Genomic DNA, 8,963 nt, shown 5'->3' with positions numbered 1-8,963 from the left:
GAGACCTCAATACACCCCTCTCAAGAAAAGATAGAACTACCAATTATATATTCTTAATCAATCATGTAATCCCAATATGTTACACATCAGTCCCCTTCAAGTCCCCACTCTGTTAGTTCTTGCTTTAACTGTGGAAGAATGCTAGCTCTTTGCTCACCAGAGACAAGCCATCTTCATTCTGAATTTTTGTATTTTATTTATTTTTTTTTATTTTATTATTTTTGTGTGCGTGTACCGTCAAATCAGATCTGACTGATACAGGAGGAGATTGCCCCTCCTTCCCCGGCAGAGCATCTGGTGGATTCGAACCATGCACCTCTGGGATTGTAGTTGCAGCTTCTTGCCACTAGGCCACCAGAGCTCCCCAGAATTTTTGTATTTTTGCATTGGCTCTAGACTTTCCATAAATCTCTTTGCATCTACTTTTAAAGAATATGTATTTTTACTGCAGGACACTTTGAAACCCCAGGATTGCTTACATCATTGAACAGTCGGATAGTTGACATTTGATGACAGTCATCTTGGTTGTCTTTGTTGGTCACTGAGGCTGCATCTAGGAAGTGCCACACAGATGACCTATTCTACATTGTGAATAAAATACAATTCTGTATCTTTCAGGCAGTGTTTGCATTCAGCCGTGATGTAACAAGATGCTTACTTCTGCTTTATAGGCTATGCAAAGAGAATTATAGGTAGCATTGCAAAAAAAAAAAAAGAGGAGAAGAGAATTCCAGAACTCTGAATTGTGCTCCTATTTGTATATAGATCAAAAGGCAGTTTGAACAAAACAAGAGAATACTCATGTTTTAAAATTATGAAAGGGGTGCATTCTTTTGCCATACTTATTAAATTTGTGTACTGTGCAAAATGATCTTTCATGATATGAAAAAGAACATTGCATCTAGGAATACTCACTGACAGATAACTACAATATTGCTTGCTGAAAGTCAAAAGAAACTTGAAGCACTTTCTGAAGAAAATCAAAGACGACATACAGCCTTCAGTATGGATTATGGCTCCACACAAAGAAAACAAAAGGCCTCTTAAGTGATCCAGTAAGCAACCTCAGGTAAATAGAGAAAAGATTGAAGGAGTTAAGGATTTTACTTCACTTGCATCTACAATCAGTGCCCAGGGAAGCAACAGTGAAGAAATGATGAAATGATGCATTGTCCTGTGCAAGCCTGCTGCAAAAGACCTCTTTAGATAACAAACAAATTTGTCTTAGGAGAATCCAGCTTAAACACTCCTTAGAAGGGAAGAAGGAGAGACTTCCTCTTATATACTCTGGCCAGCCATGGAGAAGACATCATGGTTGGTAAGAGTTCACAATAGACTCTCAATGAGATGGACTTACACAGTGTCAGCAACAGTGGGCTCAAGCATAGTAAAGATTGTGAGGCTGGCTCCAGACTGGGCAGCTTTTCAAGGGTCCCTATGAGTTGGAACCAACTTAGCAACAAAAAAGTGTCAGGGTAGGGCTGAAACCCAAGAAAGATAAGATCATCTTCCACAGAGCAGAAACACATTCAAAGAGTGAGTGTGCCTTTGTATTTGTTGTTCTTGTTTTGTGCTATCTAATCGGATCTGACTGACACAGGAGGAGATTGCCCTTCTTTCTCCAGCGGAGCATCTGGTGGATTCGAACCATGCACCTTGGGATAGCAACACTGAGTGTGTGTCTTTGATGTGTCGAAGAGTGTGCTCAATGATGACGGAAACCTTGTTTTCCAGCAATGGACATCAAGAATTCTGTGGTGTAGTTGAGTTGTGCCCACTGCCAACGAGGAAAATCGATAGCAGACATTTTTCATTGATTCTGGGGAGTTCTTATTCGTGAAACCAAATATTTATTGTAGAGAAATTCCTGGCTAGGAACAGTGCTGCAACCCACCGTTGTTAGTCTTTTCTTTCCTGTTCAAAACCAGGCTTGAGGAATTTGAATTTTTTTTTTATTTTTATGTGTGTACCACCAAATTGGATCTGACTGATACAGGAGGAGATTGTCCCTCCTTCTCCAGCAGAGCATCTGGTGGACTCAAACCACGGGCCTCTGGGATTGCAGTGCAGCTTCTTGCCACTAGGCCACCAGAGCTCCCTCGGAATTTGAATTTTTAAAAGCATGGCCCAGTGGAGGACCAAAGGCTGTCTCATGACCTGTCAATGGTTCATTCCAGTACAATGGGGAGGGTAGGAGTCAGTGAATCACCTTAAGATCTGCCAGTAGTTGATCTTCTGTTTTTCCTCCCTTCTCTTCTTTTGTAAGCCTCAATGTATTTCGTTTCTTCAAGCCATTTGCTTTTTCTGGAATCATCTGCTAACTAAATCCAGCAGCCACTCTGGCCTAAGGAGATGGCCCTCTGCTTTGCAGCGTTAGAGACCATATGGAGCAGTTATGCTTTGTCCTACAGTCCTGCTATGAGTCAGTCAACTCAATGGCAATGTGTCTGTACTGGTTTTGTTATTGTTTTATATGCATATAGAATAATTGCTCAGAAGAAACTTTATGTTCAGTTTGTTGGTTTTTCGGGGGTTTTTTGTTTGTTTGTTTTGTTTTTGTATGTCTTGATCATTTTTAAAACCATTAAACCAGACCTTTCTGGCAAGGATGAAGACATTTAAAATATACATTTTAGTAGTATTTTGTGTCTGATTTTCCTACACTGAGAATGTCTCTTCTTCATCCTACCCAAGGCTGTAAATTACAATGGTGGGAAAAGCCCATCTTTCTCCTAAGAGCCTCTTGATAGATTCAAGCTATTAGCAGTAAGAAGCCTTTGGGTTAGCCACACAACAAGCCGCAAACTACATAAACACTAGAACTCCCCAAAGAAAGAAAGGGTGTAACATGTAAAACTCCAAGCTTCTCACCAGTGCTTCCTGCTTCTTCTAAAGCTTCTGCTGGCGTGAACTTAACCACTAGGCCTCAAACCAAACAAGCAAATGAAAAAGAAACCTATTTAAAGATATCTTTTCTTCCACCCTAGTTCACAGCCTGTTGCTAATGGGCAGATGGGGATAGTGGTGTCTGCTCAGAGAGCTCCCCAGCAGGATTAAAATCCTCAATTAACACTCACTGGCCAGTCAACATCCCAAAACTCCTACCCAGATCCTTTAATGAAGCTGCAGTTTGGAAGGATGATAGAAGGACACGGCCTTGAGAATCGGCCAGAATCTAGCAAAGAGGCCCCTGAGGCCTGGACTTGAAAGATATTTGGATAGATAAGGATGAGCTTAAAGGCTCTGTTCCAATAGGAGCTGCTGTGGATTTCTGGTCCAGGCCCAGTTGGGTTCACTGAGGGCAGCTACCTACCTCAGACAACTGTCCCAGGAAGCTGGGAAACCCTGATAGTTCTTATTGGTTCCTCCTGAGAAAGGGCTTTTAGAAGGGCCCGAGGAGGCTCATGCAGCATTCTGAGGTCAACATGCTCAGGGGACACAGAGGCTTCCCTCCCAGCCTAGCCCCAGCAGTTCACTTTGGCAGACTGTAATAAAGCCCAGAGTGCTGGTATCAGCCCCGGGAAGCTCCCACTGCAGAGGGCCTGACACATCTGCCCCTGAATGTGATAGGATGTGGGCACAAAGCTGAACAGTACTGTGATGCAAGAAACTATGGCTTTACATAACACATGCCCTGCTCTGCTGATGATGCAAATTTAATACAAGACCTCAATCCCAAAAAAGAAATAACTCAAGAGTGACTGCCGTGCTTGGCTGCAAACTTTGTGAATTGCCATAACCCACTCACTGTAGCCCCTGCCTCTGTCCCCTGTCAGTGACCACATTTGCTTTCAAGTTACCAGAAAGAAAAGGAAAATATAGCACAGCCTAAGCTGGTGACCTTGATTCTAAGACCTCAACATTCTAGAGGAGGAAAAACAGTTGTATTGTTCTGTTTTGTCTTATGGCTTCAGGCTGCATCTTTAAGTGATAAGGATATTTTTCTATGGTCACAGACATTGTCCTCCCATTCAGTCAAAAGGTCCTTGTGACTGAACCAGAATAAAAATTAAACATTGCATTTGTTTTCTCATTTGTTTGGTCCGTTGGCTATATTTTTTAAATGTCTATTTAGTCCCTTAGTAGCCCAGCTGACACAGTGGTCAAAGCATTCAGCTGATAAATATAAGGTTGGTGGTTCAAACTCACTGTCTGCTTGAAGGGAGAAAGGTGGCATTGCTGAGTCTATAAATATTAATGCTACTGGAAACCTCTGTGGTGTTCTGTTCTGCTCCATAGGATCGCTTTGTGTCAGCATCTCGGCAGAAGTTCGAGTCCAGTCTCTTCAGCTACAATCGTCCCTCTCTTCATGCTATTAGCTCACTGACGACTCAGGGATCACTCCGCCTGTGAGGTGCCTGGTCTGTGTGTATGTCAGTTGTCTGCTGCTGCTTCATGATGTTAACTGGCTTCTCTAGATCTTGCATTTTCTATAACCTAGACTGTACATCTAAAAGGTTTATAGATGAAGGGTAAATGTTCTAAAAATTCCAGAATTCTAAGTATATTTTTTAAACAGAGAAAATATACAGAAAAACTGAATTATATAAATTAAAATTTAGAGCATAGGGCATAGGGCAGATTGATCTTAAATATCAAACTCTCAACTACTCCTTGCCATTGAGTTGAAATCAACTCAGCTGACCCTCCAGTGGCCTCCTTTTGGTGGAGGCTGTAAATCACACAGGAGGAGATTGCTCATCTTTATCCCGTGGAGCCACAGGGGGATTCGAACAACTAGAGTGGCATCCTCGTTGAGTTAACAACATGCAACTCCCTATGAACAATTGCTATTGTGTACTGTCGAGCCAGCACCAATTCATAGCTGACCCTATAGCAATTTTTAGAGGCGGTAAATAGCACAGAAAGAGACCACTTCACGATCTAGTTCTGCTCATTTAGCTCACACGCTACATCTCATAAATGCTGTCATAGTCTGTAAAGAGCTGTGCTGCAAATCCAAAGGCCACCTCTGTTTGCTGGTCTAAACCCATTAGTGGCTCCAAGGAAGAAAGCTAGACAGTCTCTTGTGTGATGTACGGCCTCCAGAACCCAGTAAAGAGCTCAGCTTTATGAGTTAGTTCTAACTCCAAAGCAATGAGGTTTTTTGGTCTTCTTTCAGTTTTCTTCCATTATTCATTATATAACAACAAACAGCAATGAGAAAAATCTAATTGTTGTGGAGTCAGAACCAGCTCATAGCTGACCCTCACAGCAGGTATTCAGAGGCTGTAAATCACATGGGAACAGATTTCCCTTATTTCTCTCTCAGAGTGTCTGGTGTCAAACCGCCTGCCTTTGGATTGGCAGGGCAACTTCTGCTTTCATTATATGATGAAGAATATACTTAAAACTCTCCCTTTAAAAAATCTATGAAACCATCAATATGTGATCTTATAGTACTTGAAAGAAACAACATCAAAACTACCAGAATATTTAAACTTTCTACAGCAAATTCTCATTTTCTCTTGGGAAATGGACCTGTTTCCACATTTTGACTCACAGCTCTGCCCTGAACCCAGTCTTTCTACTTCACACCTGGCCTGCCTGGTGTCTACCTCTGCCCTAAACCCACACATGACACAGCAAGAGTAGGAACTACAAATCCAGGTAGTTGAAAGGTGGACACTTGAAGTTCTACTTTGTTCTCAACATTTACAAGAGTTTCTAATCTACCCCCGACCCTAAATATTTGTGAAATATGTGCACTTGTTCTACGCACGCATGCCTTTCTGAAATAAGCCACCTTCAAGGAAACGATTTGTTTCTTCTACTTCAAGGAGTATTTCACCTTTTATCATACTTATGATGCACTTGCTTCTGCCATTATGGCAATAATGGAATATTGAGTGTCTGCTTGAGAGCCGGTTCTAAATGCATAGATACTTTCAGGATAAATAATCTGTTCACGAAGCAACGAGCCTTTAAAAAAAAGAAAAAGAAAGAAGAAAAGGCAAGGAGACATAACTTCATTAAAAAAGAAAAGCAGTGCAACAATGAATGAATGGAAACCCTAAATCACTGTAAACTTTCATTAAAATGAATAAAAACATAAAAAGAAAAGAAAATCTGATTACTGAAGGAGGACATTATCCTGAGTGAAATATCTACCACAAAAGGACAAATACTGCATAAAGCCACTGTTATAAAACAGGACTGACATTGGAAGTTGGAGGGAAACTAAGAAAAGAGGGGATAAATAATGAATACTGCATTGGAACAGATGAGAAAAAGAACTATTTAAAAGGAATATATGATTAGGCATTATTTGTATGACAGAAGTTCAGAATAAGGGATCCATAACAACGTGAACTAGGGTGAAGAGAGAAAATTGTGCAACAATTAATGAATTAGTAAAGAAAAAAGCGAACTGGTGGGGGAGTAGGGAGGAAAATGTGTATCAATGAATGAGTGAAGATCTAAGTTTTCTGTAAACTTTCATTAAAATCACAATAAAAAATATTAAAAGAAAAACAAAAGACTGTGGAGCCCACTCCAACTCACGGCGACTCTGTGTACCAGAGGAGTAGATCATCAGTCCTCTGGGTTAACATTAGCTGTGAATTGCCAGGCCTTGCTTCCAAAGTGTCTCTGGACCTCCAACCTGGCAGTCTAGCAACACAAAGAGTTACCTGTCTGCATCACCAAGGGCTTCTGCATTCCCACATAGGTTCCAAGAAGGGAAGAGATGGTATATGGGATATGAAGGCTTATAGAGAGAATATTTCTGGAAGGCTAAATAGGAATCTTTGGAGTATGATCACTGGGGCAGGGTAGAGGAGGAGAATATATGGGAGGCTGAAAGCCTGAAGTGAGGGGAAGGCTAATTTTAATAATTCTTACCCTCTCTGAATTTTTTTAAATCATGCGCACATAATTTTTATTTCTATATTTTTTTTTTTTTTTTGCATGTGTGTACCATCAAATTAGATCTGACTGGTACAGGAGGAGATTGTCCCTCCTTCTCCAGCAGACCATCTGGTGGATTTGAATCAGCACATAAAATTTTTTTCAACAACAACAAAAAGCTTTGTGTATTCTTGTCTTAGATACGTTGGTCTGCAATGATACTGTTTCGTGGGGGGATTTGCATTTTAACATGTCTTCAGCCAAAGGCATCTGTGACTGACAGAATTTCAGGTGGCTTGTTGTCAGAGCTGTTGTTGTTAGGTGCCAGGATGTAGATTTTTACTTACAGAGACCCCATTGAACAGAGTAGAAATGCGTTGTGGGGCTTCCTTGGTTGCAGTCCTTATGGAAGCAGGTTGCTGGGCCTTTCTTGCCTAGAACCAACGGGTACATTTAAGCTACCAACCTTTCAGTTAGGAGGTAAGTGCTTAAGCCTTTATGGCACCAGGGCTCATTGGTTGCCAGAGTAGGGAAGGTAATTTATTTAGAGAAGGTCTCCTCCACCTGTTTTGAAATTGTAATGACTGCGGAGACTACAAGGCTAAGTGTCCCTGGCTTGGCGGAGGGGAGTGTGGGTGGGTTACGCTGGTGTCTGGGCAGCGGTCCAGATCTTAGGCAGGTGTAGCTGTGGCCTTTGCTGCCCCTCCTCAAGGTGAAGCCCTGGCCTTCCCAGCGAGCAGAGACAGAAGTATTTTTAACCTTGGTATAGGCTTACGCAGGGTTTCAGGTATTCTCTGGGGTGTACTATGAGTCAAGAAAACTGAGATACAACACTTAGACTCATTTGTCCTACCTCAACATGCTGTATTATGCGCCTTCGAGAACTGGCCATAAAAAAAAAAAAAAAAGGTAGCAAATAAAACTATGTATTACACTACCCCAGAAGCTCTTTTAGAGATTGTCTTTCATTTCTTTCTGACCCAGAAGTACAATAAGGGGATGGGCTAGTAATCCATGAAAAAGGAAATAAAAAAAAATTACCTCTGTATCACCTACCTCAAGTAGACCAGGAAGAGAAACCAGATGTGGGTCTATTACCAAAGAACTAGAATTACAGGTAGATTGTTTAGGTCTTCTTCAGAAGGTGGCATGCATTAGTCATGAGCCCTAATGGCACATGAATGAGGCATCTTGAGTCAACAGGAAATTGATCGTGTTGTCAATGAGCTCAAGACAGGCATTTAAGTGCATGTGTATGTAGAAAAATGCTTTGGAAATTGTGACTGGGGAGTGGTGGATTATTTTTTCTCACTGACCAAAAAGTAGATAAGAGGATATGAATTTACAGATGTATTAGCAAAAGAGGGATATAAATCTATTACACAAGTAAATATATCCCCATAAACCACTGGCTAAGCTCACACTCGGCTAGAAAGTACTAGAGTCTGGGTTCATTGCAAAAGAATTTGTTCCTTCTCGTAAGAGATATGAAGGCTAAAATCAAGCAGGTATTGTGTTTAGTTCAAAAAAGGAAACCTAATAGGAATCCAAGTTTAAAGAGACCACTGACATTTTTATTACAAGTCTGTGGGACTCTTTAAGTCCACGACCTTTTAGAAAATAGAACCTGTTCAAGAATTTAAATCAAGTTCTGTCTAGGTTTTGTGGGTTCACACTTGTCTAAGAACAAGCGTGACCTCCCAGCGGTCTCTCAGATGATGGTAAGCTGAGAACTGGCTTCTCTTGTGTCACTGACATAGAATGCTCCCAATTGCAAGGCAGGTGCAGGATAGGTTCATAGTTTATAGCTGTCTGTCTTGTTCCAAATACCAGGTATCTGTTTGGAAACCTTCAAGGCATCCCTTGGGATTTGTAGGGAGCAAGGCTCTTTTCAGAGTTCTGAGTCACCTCATAAAGGCAGCCTTGCTACCCGATTCCTCACAGCAGTTACATCGCTCCATCTTGCAGCTCTATTCCTGCCTTCCCACTTCTATGTACCCTAATTACCCATCCTACTCCATTCTAATACTGACTTAGTGTATGAGCTTTTATTTTCTTCAGTATTATTGTTAGGTGCCATCAAGTCCATACAACTCAGCAACCCTGTGAACAAC

Source organism: Elephantulus edwardii, unplaced genomic scaffold, assembly GCF_000299155.1.
Source record: "Elephantulus edwardii isolate Elephantulus edwardi_28Jun2011 unplaced genomic scaffold, EleEdw1.0 scaffold00225, whole genome shotgun sequence".
NCBI lineage: Eukaryota > Metazoa > Chordata > Mammalia > Macroscelidea > Macroscelididae > Elephantulus > Elephantulus edwardii.
This window is presented reverse-complemented; position numbering follows the sequence as displayed.